Source organism: Ovis aries, chromosome 9 (assembly GCF_016772045.2).
Source record: "Ovis aries strain OAR_USU_Benz2616 breed Rambouillet chromosome 9, ARS-UI_Ramb_v3.0, whole genome shotgun sequence".
Taxonomy (NCBI): Eukaryota; Metazoa; Chordata; class Mammalia; order Artiodactyla; family Bovidae; genus Ovis; species Ovis aries.
Genome location: NC_056062.1, coordinates 9,527,044 through 9,540,021, shown reverse-complemented (window position 1 = coordinate 9,540,021; position 12,978 = coordinate 9,527,044). Strand labels below are relative to the sequence as shown.

The window sequence follows — 12,978 nt, the reverse complement described above, 5'->3', positions numbered from 1 at the left end:
GCAACTATTTTGTAGGGTCAAAAACCACATCTAATTTGTATTTCTAGAATTAGTGAAAGTGAAATTTACTCAGTCATGTCCAACTCTTTGCAGCCCCATGAACTATACAGTACATGGAATTCTCCAGGCCAGGATACTCAAGTGGGTAGCCTTTCCCTTCTCCAGTGGATCCTCCCAACTCATGGATCAAACCCAGGTCTTCCCATTGCAGGCACATTTTTACCATTTGAGCCACAGGAACCTTTATTCAAAACCATCTGTTGAGAGTGGATAATATGCTCTTTAATATACTTAGGATATATTAATGATTAAAAGCAATAATGTGAGAGTTTGCAGAGGCAATCTAGAATTTTTGATAAGTGAACATTATAGAGAAACTCAGGTATTCTAAAATACATATATTTTTTTCTGTATTCTTGATTTAGGATCCTTGAAACCATTTCCACAACTCTTCCCTGTCTTCATCTTTTATAACTGAGCAATCTCTTCTAGTTCATTTGATAGGAAATTCTAAGATATGCTGGGAATGTATCATAGGTGTATATCTGGAGACTTTCCATTACAATGTGGTGAATGGAGTGAAAACTGGCTATACCTTGTGGGAAAATGAGCTCAATCAAGACCCTATGATAATTTAAGAGCTGAAAACAATTAAGTCATATTCTAGTTTGACAGCTATCTTTTCTATCATTGTCATTGCATGTGTGGTTTTTAAAACATACCTGTAGATTTTTAAAAATCTCTTTTGTTTTGCCTTTGTCTGAGAAATTAGGGATTTTTTTGTTGTTGCTGGATTGTTTATTGGTTGGTTTTGTTATTATTATTATTTTCATTTCATGCTCAGGACACTCAGAAAAAATCAAGCTGAACTCAAAATCCTTGATTACCTCTTGCTATTCATTTTGTTTCTGTGTCAAATGTTCATTGGTTTGCAAAAGACTTAGGCATTATATTTTTGATCACAGCAGAAAATTTATCCATTTCCCCACCATAGGCTATGAGTTGGCAAGAGTTCTGCCTATTATTAATTTTGAAGATTTCACATCTGTCATCCTCAACTAGGCCACATAACTAACTTTAGAATATTTCAGTTTCTGTCAAGTCTTTTGGTTGACAGCTTATTTTAGAACAAATTTCTATCTTAATTATGGTTTTCAGTTGCATACAGAAGAAATTAACTCTTGCTGACTCAGCAGGTTAAAAAATATGTAAAGGATATTGAGGATAGATATTTTTAGAGCTGAAAAACCAAGCTCAAGACTAAGCTATCAGAAAAAGTCTAAAAATGTAGTTCTATAGCATTGGCCAAAAAAAAATTCTCAAATTGCTACAGATGTCCTGTTGTCTGAACTTGGATTTACAAATTATGCTAGCAAAAATGCCTCCTCTGTCCCTGAAACTTAGCTTTTTTACCATTAATAACTTTAGGTTTGAAAATCTTTTGCTACAAACACCAGTCACATGGAATCCATAAGAAATATCCTTCCTAATTGGATCCTTCTAATTTACAATTTGAGCAAATGATTGAGATAGAAATTATCTAGCTTATACGACCCAACTAGATTCAGTTGCAGCTAGCAAAGATCCCCAGTTTTTTGTGGCTTCCTTTTTAAGAAATAGGATTCATAACTATGGAAACATGACAAACAGAGAAAGAATGTTGAAAAATGTATAATGTAGGTCCTCTGCACCTCTGAAGACTTGGATTGGTGACAACTTTCCTGCAATCTCTAGAAAAGCAAACTGGGACCTTACATGGTCTTCCCACAGCTACCTGCCTAGGCTCCTACACCAAGACTCCACCACACTGCATGCTCTGAAGGTCTCCTGTCCACTGACATTGGACCTGCCACTCACACACATTACTGGTTACTGATGGCCTAATCCCCAACCCTTATTCTAGATCTTGAACTGCTGCATGTAGGCAACATTAGACAAGCTCCAACCTGACTGGATAAATCATGTTGTCTGCAGTCATGTGAGTCAAACCAAATCTTCTCTCCTGAATTTCTTCTAAGTTTGTCTTTCCATGTAGACTTCCTTATAACTTATGGTTGCTTTTAAATTATAATTTGTAATTTTTATATTACTTTTATCTGATTAAATTCTATGATTTCTATGTCCCAATTATTATCAGTCTGGAACAATAACCGTCCAGTAGGAGATTGGACTGGGTCATAAACACACAAGAATGTACATTTGGTTCATTTATTCATTCATTAGCAAAAAATAACCTCTATGGGATTTAAAAATGCAAATTACAAACCAAGTTCCTATTTTGAATCTCTATCTTTGCTGTCTGATACAGTTACAACTAGCCACATGTAGCTATTAAAATTTAAATTAGTATTAAATAAAATTTAAAATTCAGTTCGTAGGTCATTCTAGTAACATTTCAAGTGTTCAGCAGCCACATGTAGTCATACATTGGATTGAGAATATTTCCATCTTTGTAGAGATCTCTATGGAAAATAGCTGACTTATAGTTGGCAGATTTTTTTTTAAATTAGAGGATAATTACTTTACAATATTGTCATGGTTTCAGCCATACATCAATATGAATTACCCATAGATATACATATATATATTTTGTAGAAGGAAATGGCAACCCATTCCAGTGTTCTTGCCTGGAGAATCCCAGGGACGGGAGAGCCTGGTGGGCTGCCATCATTGTGGTCGCACAGAGGCGGACACGACTGAAGAGACTTAGCAGTACCATACATATATATTTATATATATTTCCCCCCTCCTGAATCTCTCTCCCAACTCCTACTCCATCCCATCCCCTTTAGGTTGTCATTGAGTACCAGATTTGGGCTCCCTACATCATACAAAAAATTTCTACTGGCTATCTGTTTTACATATAGTAATGTATAGGTTTCAAAGCTATTCTCTCAAATCATCCCATCTTCTCCTTCCCCCAATATGTCCAAAAGTCTGTTCTTTGTGTCTGTGTCTCCATTGCTGTCTTGTAATATCAGTACTATCTTTCCAGAATCCATGCTTATGCATTAATATATGATATTTGGCTGTGTCTTTTTGACTTACTTCCCTCTGTATAATAAGCTATAGGTTCATCCACCTCATTAAAACTGACCCAAATGTGTTTCTTTTAGCTGAGTAATATTCCATTGTATATATGTACCACAACTTCTTTATCCATTCAACTGTTGATGGACATCTAGGTTACTTCCATGTCCTACTTGTTGTAAATGGTGCTGCAATGAACATTCGGATACATGTATCTTTCAGTTCTGGTTTCATATGGTACTTTTATTACTAGTTTTTAAAGGAATCGCCATACTGTTCTCCATAGTGGTTGCATCATTTTTATTCCTACCAACGGTGCAAGAGGGTTCCATTTTCTCCACACCCTCTCCAGTGGTTACTTTCTATAGACTTTTTGATGATAGCCTTCCTGATCAGTGTGATATGATACTTCATTGTAGTTTTGATTCACATTTCTCTAATAATAAATGATCAATGTAATACACCACATTAACAAATTGAAAAATAAAAGCCATATGATTATCTCAATAGATGCAGAGAAAGTTTTTGACAAAATTCAAAAACCATTTATGATAAAAACCCTCCAGAAAGCAGGAATAGAAGGACCATACCTCAACATAATAAAAGTTATATGTGACAAACCCACAGCAAACATTATCCTCAATGGTGAAAAATTGAAAGCATGTCACCTAAATTCAGGAACAAGACAAGGTTGCCCACTTTAACCACTACTATTCAACATAGTTTTGGAAGTTTTGGCCACAGCAATCAGAGCAGAAAAAGAAATAAAAGGAATCCAAGTTGGAAAAAAAGAAGTAAAACTCTCACTGTTTGCAGATGACATGACCCTCTACATAGAAAACCCTAAAGACTCCACCAGAAAATTACTAGAGCTAATCAATGAATACAGTAAAGTTGCAGGATATAAAATCAACACACAGAAATCCCTTGCATTCCTATACACTAATAATGAGAAAATAGAAAGAGAAATTAAGGAAAAAATTCCATTCACCATTGCAACAAAAACAATAAAATGCTTAGGGATATATCCACCTAAATAAACTAAAAACCTATATATAGAAAACTATAAAACACTGGTGAAAGAAATCAAAGAGGACTCTAATAGATGGAGAAACATACCATGTTCATGGATTGGGAGAATCAATATACTGAAAATGAGGATACTACACAAAGCAATCTACAGATTCAATGCAATCCCTAGCAAGCTACCAATGATATTTTTCACAGAGCTAGAACAAATAATTCCACAATTTGTATGGAAAAACAAAAAAATCTCAAATAGCCAAAGCAATCTTGAGAAAGAAGAATGGAACTGGAGGAATCAACCTGCTTGACTTAAGGATCTACTACAAAGCCGCAGTCATCAAGACAGTATGGTACTGGCACAAAGACAGAAATATAGATCAATGGAGCAAAATAGAAAGCACAGAGATAAATCCATGCACCTATGGACACCTTATCTTTGACAAAGGAGCCAAGAATGTACAATGGATTAAAGACAATCTCTTTAACAAGTGGTGCTGGGAAAACTGGTCAACCACTTGTAAAAAAATGAAACTCCCACTCCAGTACTCTTGCCTGGAAAATCCCATGGAGAGAGAAGCCTGGTAGGCTGTGATCCATGGGGTCGCGAAGAGTCGGACACAACTGAGCGACTTCCCTTTCACTTTTCACTTTCATGAATTGGAGAAGGAAATGGCAACCCACTCCAGTGTTCTTGCCTGGAGAATCCCAGGGACAGGGGAGCCTGGTGGGCTGCCGTCTATGGGGTTGCACAGAGTCAGACACGACTGAAGTGACTTAGCAGTAGCAGAAAACTTTCTAACACCATACACAAAAATAAACTCAAAATGGATTAAAGATCTAAACGTAAGACCAGAAACTATAAAACTCTTAGAGGAGAACATAGGCAAAACATTCTCCAACATAATCACAGCAGGATCCTCTATGACCCACCTCTCAAAATATTGAAAATAAAAGCAAAAATAACAAATGGGACCTAATTATAACTAAAAGCTTCTGCACAACAAAGGAAACTATAAGCAAACTGAAAAGACAGCTTTTAGAATGGGAGAAAATAATGGCAAATGAAACAACTGACAAAGAACTAATCTCAAAAATATGGAAGCAATTCCTAAAGCTCAATTCCAGAAAAATAAACGAGCCAATCAAAAATGGATGAAGGAATTAAATAGACATTTTTCCAAAGAAGACATAAAGATGGCTAACAAACACATGAAAAAATGTTCAACATCACTCATTATCAGAGAAATACAAATCAAAACGACAGTGAGGTACTATTTCACGCCAGTCAGAATGGCTGCCATCCAAAAGTCTACAAACTATAAATGCTGGAGAGGGTGTGGAGAAAAGGGAACCCTCTTATACTGTTGGTGGGAATGCAAACTAAAACAACCACTCTGGAGAACAGTGTGGATATTCCTTAAAAATCTGGAAATAGAACTGCCTTATGACCCAGCAATCCCACTGCTGGGCATACACACTGAGAGAGTGTGTTTGCTCTTCACAAAGAGACACATGAACTCCAATGTTCATCAAAGCACTGTTTATAATAGCCAGGTAGTGGAAGTAACCTAGATGTCCATCTACAGACGAATGGATAAGAAAGCTGAGGTACATATACACAATGGAGTATTACTCAGCCATTAAAAATAATACATTTGAATCTTTTCTAATGAGGTGGATGAAACTGTAGCCGATTATACAGAGTGAAGTAAGCCAGAAACAAAAACACCAATACAGTATACTAAAGCATACATATGTAATTTAGAAAGACGGTAATGATAACCCTGTATGTGAGACAACAAAATAGACCCAGATGTATAGAACAGTCTTTTGGACTCTGAGGGAGAGGGAGAGGGTGGGGTGATTTGGGAGAATGGCATTGAATCATGTATAATATCATATATGAAATGAATCACCAGCCCAGGCTCGATGCATGATACTGGATGCTTGGGGCTGGTGCACTGGGACAACCCAGAGGGATGGTATGGGGAGAGAAGAAGGAGGAGGGTTCAGGATGGGGAACATGTGTATGCCCATGGTGGATTCACGTTGATGTGTGGCAGAACCAATACAATATTGTAAAGTAATTAGCCTCCAATTAATATAAATAAATTCATTAAAAAAAAAAAACTAAATGATGTTTAGCCTCTTGTCATGTGCTCTTCAGTCATCTGTATGCCTTTTTGGAGAAATGTCTGTTTGGGTCTTCTGCCTGCTTTTTGATTGGGTTGTTTGTTTTTCTACTCTTGAGTTGAATAAATTGTTTGTATATTTTGGAGATTAATTACTTGTCATTTGATTCATTTGCTATTAATTTATCCCATTCTAAGGGTTATCTTTTCATTTAGTTTATACTTTCTTGCATTGTGCAAAAGTTTTTTTTTTAATTTAATTATTTCCAATTTGTTTATTTTTGCTTTTATTTCCATTACTGTAGGAGATGGTTTATAGAAGACTTAGCTGTGATTTATATTATAAAGTGTCCTACTTCTGTTTTTCTCTAAGAGCTTTATAGCTTATAGTCTTACATGTAGGTCTTTAATCCTTTCAGTTTGTTTTGTATGGAGTTAGAAAGAGTCCAAATTATATTCCTTTGTACGTAGCTGAAAGTTTTCCTACTGCCAATAATTGAAGAGATGGTCTCTTCTCCGTTATATATATTCACCTCCTTTGTCAAAGATAAGGTGCCCATAGGAGCATGAGTTTATCTCTGGATGCCCATATGTGTATGACTATATTTTTGGACTTTCTATATTTTTCCATTGGTATATATTTATTTTTATTCTTTGTGTGTGTGTGTGTGTGTGTGAGAGTGTCCAGTTACATACTGTCTTGATCGCTGGAACATTGTAGTATATTCTGAAGCTAGTAAGGTTGATTCTTCCAACCCTATTCTTCCTTCTCAACATTTCTTTGACTATTCAGGGTCTTTTTTCTGTTCAGTAGTTCAGTTAAGTTGCTCAGTCCTGTATGACTCTTGGCGACCCCATGGACCATAGCATGCCAGATCTTCAGTCCATCATGAAATCCCAGAGTTTACTCAAACTCATGTCCATTGAATCGGTGATGCCATCCAACCATCTCATCCTCTGCCATCCCCTTCTGCTCCCACCTTCAATCTTTCCCAGGATCAAGGTCTTTTCAAATGAGTCAGCTCTTCGCATCAGCCAGCCAAAGTATTGGAGTTTCAGCTTCAACATCAGTCCTTCCAATGAACACCCAGGACTGATCTCCTTTAGGATGGACTGGTTGTATCTCCTTGCAGTCCGAGGGGCACTCAAGAGTCTTTCCATTACCACAGTTCAAAAGCATCAATTCTTCAACACTCAGATTTCTTTCTTTATTTTTTTTTTAAATTTTTATTTTTACTTTATTTTTCTTTACAATACTGTGTTGGTTTTGCCATACACTGACATGAAAGTCCAACTTTTATATCCATATATGACTACTGGAAAAACCATAGCCTTAACTAGATGGACATATGTTGGCAAAGTAGTGTCTCTGTTTTAATATGCTGTCTAAGTTGTTCATAGCTTTTCTTTCAGGGAGTAAATGTCTTTTAGTCTCATAGCTGTAGTCATCATCTGAAGTGATTTTGGACCCTAAAAGAATAAAATCTGTCACTGTTTCCACTGTTTCCCCATCTATTTGCCATGGAGTCATGGGACTGGATACCATGATCTTAATTTTCAGAATATTGAGCTCTAAGCCAACTTTTTCACTCTGTTCTTTCGCTTTCATCAATAGGTTCTTTAGCTCTTCTTCACTTTCTGCCATAAGGGTGGGTGATGGCATCTGCATATCTGAGCTTATTCATATTTCTCCTGGAATCTTGATTGCAGCTTGTGCTTCAACCAACCCAGCATTTTTCATGATGTACTCCACATAAAAGTTAAATAAGCAAGGTGAAAATATATAGCCTTGATGAACTCCTTTTCCTATTTGGAACCAATCAGTTGTTACATGTCCACTTCTGTTGTTTCTTGACCTGCATACAGATTTCTCAATAGGCAGATCAGATTCTCTGGTATTCCCATTTTCTGAAGGATTTTCCACAATTTGTCGTGATCCACACAAAGGCTTTGGCATAGTCATTAAGGCAGAAATAGATGTTTTTCTGGAACTCTCTTGCTTTTTCAATGATCCAGCAGACGTTGGTAATTTGATCTCTGGTTCCTCTGCCTTTTCTAAAACCAACTTGAACATCTGGAAGTTCACAATTCACATATTGTTGAACCCTGGCTTGGAGAATTTTGAGCATTACTTTACTAGTGTGTGAGATAAGTGCATGTGTGCAGTAATTTTAGCATTCTTTGGCATTGCCTTTCTTTGGGATTGGAATGAAAACTGATCTTTTCCAGTTCTGTGGCTACTGCTGAATATTCCAAATTTGTTGTCATATTTTGTTCAACATGTTCACAGCATCATCTTTAAGGATTTGAAAGAGCTTAACTGGAATTCCATTACCTCCACTAGCTTTGTTCATAGTGCTGCTTCCTAAGGCTCCCTTACCTTCACATTCCAGGGTGTCTGGCTCTAGGTGAGTCATCACACCATCATGATCATCTGGGTCATGAAGATCTTTCTTATACAGTTTTTCTTTGTATTATTGCCACCTCTTCTTAATATCTTTTGTTTCTGTTAGGTCCGTACTGTTTCTGTCCTTTATTGAGCCCATCTTTGCATGAAATGATCCCTTGGTATCTCTAATTTTCTTGAAGTAATCTCTAGTGTTTCCCATTCTATTGTTTTCCTCTATTTCTTTGCATTGATCATTAAGGAAGACTTTCTTATCTCTCCTTGCTCTTCTTTGGAACTCTGCATTCAAGTGGGTATATTTTTCCTTTTCTCCTTTGCTTTCCACGTCTCTTCTTTTCACAGCTATTTGTAAGGCCTCTTCAGACAGTCATTTTGCTTTTTGCATTTCTTTTCCAAGGGGACGGTCTTGCTGCCTGTCTCCTCTACAATGTCTTGAACCTCTATCCAAAGTTCATCAGGCACTCTGTCTATCAGATCTAGTCGCTTAAATCTATTTCTCACTTCAATATATAATTGTAAGGAATTTGACTTAGGTCATACCTGAATGGTCTAGTGGTTTTCCCTACTTTTTCAATTTAAGTCTGAATTTGGAAGTAAAGAGTTCATGATCTTAGACACAGTTAGCTCACAATTTTGTTTTTGCTGACTGTATAGAGCTTCTCCACCTTTGGCTGCAAAGAATATAGTTAAGTTGATTTTGGTGCTGATCATCTGTTGATGTCCTTTTGTAGAGTCTTCTCTTTTGTTGTTGGAAGAGGGTGTTTGCTATGACCAAAGTGCTCTCTTGGCAAAACTCTATTAGCCTTTGCCCTGCTTCCTTCGGTTTCCCAGGGCCAATTTTGCCCTGTACTCCAGGTGTTTCTTGACTTCCTACTTTTGCATTCCAGTCCCCTATAATGAAAAGGACATATTTTTGGTGTGTTAGTTCTAGAAGGTCTTTTAGGTTCACAGAACTGTTCAACTTCAGCTTCTTCAGCTTTACTGGTCTGTTCATTGACTTGGATTACCATGACAGTGAATGATTTGCCTTTAACATAAACAGATCATTCTATCATTTTTGAGATTGCATTTAAATACTGCATTTTGGACTCTTTTGTGGACCATGATGGCTACTCCGTTTTTGTTTTTGTTTTTGTTTTTTAAGGTATTCTTGCCCACAGTAGTAGATATAATGGTCATCTGAGTTAAAGTCACCCATCTCAGTCCATTTTAGTTTGCTGATTCCTAAGATGTTGACGTTCACTCTTGCTATCTCCTGTTTGACACCTTCCAATTTGCCTTGGTTCATGGACCTAACAGTCCAGGGTCCTATGCAATATTCTTGTTTACAGCATTGGAGTTTGCTTCCCTCACTAGTCACATCCAAAAATGGGTGTTGTTTTTAAGGTCTTTTTTATTTCCATTCAAATTATGGAATTATTTGTTTTACCTCTATGAAAAATATCATTGGTGGTTCAATATGGATTGCATTGAATTTATAAAAATCCTTTGGGAAATAGTCATTTTCACTGTAGTAATACTTCAAATCCAAGAATATGCCATATCTTTCCATCTTTTTTGTGTCATCTTTGATTTCTTTCATTAATGTGTTATGCTTTTTCTGCAAACAGACTTTTTGTCTATTTAGGTAAATATTTTGCTTTTTCCTAAGTATTTTATTATTTTGTTGTTGTTGTTGAAATGATGAATGGGATTGCTTCCTTAATTTCTCTTATTAATTTGTTGTTGTCGTTGTTGTATAGGAATGCAAAGGATTTTTGCGTATTAACTTTCCATCCTTTGACTTTACTATATTCACTGATTAGTTCTACTAATTTTTTTAATGACATCTTTATGGTTTTCTATATAGAGAATCATGTCATCTCTCAACAGTGAGAGTTCTACTTCTTCATTTTTTCCAATTAGGCTTCCTTTTATTTCTTTTTCTTCTCTGACTGCTTTGGCTAGGACTTCCAAATCTATGTTGAACTATAGTGGCAAAAGTGGACACCCTTGTACTATTTTTTTTTTTTTTTGCAGTAAAGCAGCTTTTATTTTATTTTTATTTTTTTTAATTTTAAAATCTTTAATTCTTACATGCGTTCCCAAACATGCCCCCCCCTCACCTCCCTCCCCACAACATCTCTCTGGGTCATCCCCATGCACCAGCCCCAAGCATGCTGCATCCTGCGTCAGACATGGACTGGCGATTCAATTCTTACATGATAGTATACATGTTAGAATTCCCATTCTCCCAAATCATCCCACCCTCTCCCTCTCCCTCTGAGTCCAAAAGTCCGTTATACACATCTGTGTCTTTTTTCCTGTCTTGCATACAGGGTCGTCATTGTAGAGGTAACACTTTCAGTTTTTCACCATTGATGATAATATTTGTTGTGGGTTTGTCATATATGGTCTCTATTCTGTAGAGTTATGTTCCTTCTATGCCTACTTTCTGGAGAGTTTTTGTCATAATTGTGTATTGAATTTTGTCAAAGGCATTCTCTGCATTTACTGAAATGATTATACAATTTTTATCTTTCAACTAATCAGTATGGTGTATCACACTGATTGATTTGTGTATAGTGAAGAATCTTTGCATCCCTGGGATAAATACCATTTGATCTGGATGCATGATATTTAATGTATTATTGTATTCAGTTTGCTAAAATTTTATTGAGGATTTTTGCATCTAAATTCATCAGTGATATTGGCCTATAATTTTCTTTATTTTTGTGCATCTTTGTCTAGTTTTAGTAGGGTGATGGTGGCCTTACAGATGAGTTTGGAAATTTTCCTTCTTTTCTTAGCATTTTTCTAGAAGAGTTTGAACATGATAAATGTTAGCTCATTTCTAAAATTTTGGTAGAATTTGCCTGTGAAGTCATTTGGCCCTTGGCTTTCCTTTGAGGAAGATTCTTGATTATAGTTTCTCAACTGCACATGAAACATTCTCTAGGATAGATTACATCTTGGGCTGACAATTCAAGCCTCAGTAATTTTTTTTTAATTGAAATCATTTTTTAATTGAAATTTACTTATTTTAATTGGAGGCTAATTACTTTACAATATTTCATAAATATTTTCTGAACACAGCACTGCAAGATTAGATATCAACTATAGGAATTAAAAACTATTTTAAAAAAACACACAAGCGCATGGAGACTAAACAACATGATTATGAATAGTCAACAGATCATTAAGAAAATTAAAATATGCCTAGGAACAAATGACAATGAAGGGGTGACAACTCAAAACCTATGGGATCCGCGATTTTGTGGATTCCTGATATGCGAGAGCATCTGGGAGTTTCAGGAGGGAGAGGACAAGGAAGACCTAACCTAGGTTCTATGGATTTGAACTTTCACATTTTTAACTCAAGATTTCAAAATGCATCATGATTCCTGTTCTTTGGACTGTAAAGTTTATGTAGATAATCTTGGAAACAATGGTAAAAAGACAGAATTAGAATGAGATTTTGGCTATTATGGACCACTCTGAATTGTGTGCTTTGCTAGAAACCCTCCCAGGTTCGCTTTTGTTGAATCTGAAGATCCCCGAGATGCAGCTGCTGCTGTCCGAGAGCTAGATGGAAGAATCCTAGGTGGATGCCAAGTAAGAGTGGAATTGTCAAATGGTGAAAAGAGAAGTCAAAATTGTGCCCCACCTCCTTCTTGGGGTCATTGCCCTCGAGATGATTATTGGAGGAAGAGTCCCCCACATTGACACAGATCTCCAAGTTGGAGAAGCTCCTCCCACAGCTGGAGAAGGTCCCTTTCTAGAGATAGAAGAGAGAGATCACTGTCCTGGTAGAGAAATCACAAGCCCTCCTGATCTTTCTCTAGGTCTCAGTAAGAAAATGAAAGGTAATAAAAGACCAGTTTGCAAGAGGAGTGGTGTACAGGGAATAAATTCATCTGACAGAAGTATGTACTGAAAAACAAAATTTTTTTGAGACTTCATAAGCTTAATGCATTTTCAAAATGTTTTAGCTGTTCAGATTTGTTTGTTGGAACAGTGACACAAAAGGTTTAATTCTCTATGGTTTCCATTGGATCATATGAGACATGTAATATAAATAATTGTTACTTTACAATGTTTCCTCAAGTAAAACTGAATTTGCTTTGAATTTTAGTCTTGCATAGACTGATAATAAACCTCTAACTCCTGACCAGCTAAAGTTGATGTTTAACACTATGGAAACAAAAATTGGCAAAAAGTGGAATATTTTTTCAACATAGCTAGGATATGGTATGCAGCTGTAGTTAAACAGTTTTTAAAAGCTGTTGCGAACACAAAGCCAGCCAGAAAAATTAGAGCTGCACCCTTAAGCTAGATTAAAGGTTTTAAAGTTCTACTAGTCTTCACACTTGACAAAAGGTTGTACAGTTTGTGTAGAATTTA

General features: G+C 36.3%; 1 pseudogene; it reads left to right on the top strand.

The window, feature by feature from the left end:
- Positions 1-11,964: 11,964 nt before the first annotated feature.
- On the top strand, positions 11,965-12,429 carry LOC106991333 (serine/arginine-rich splicing factor 3-like; annotated as a pseudogene).
- The last annotated feature ends 549 nt before the right edge of the window (positions 12,430-12,978 follow it).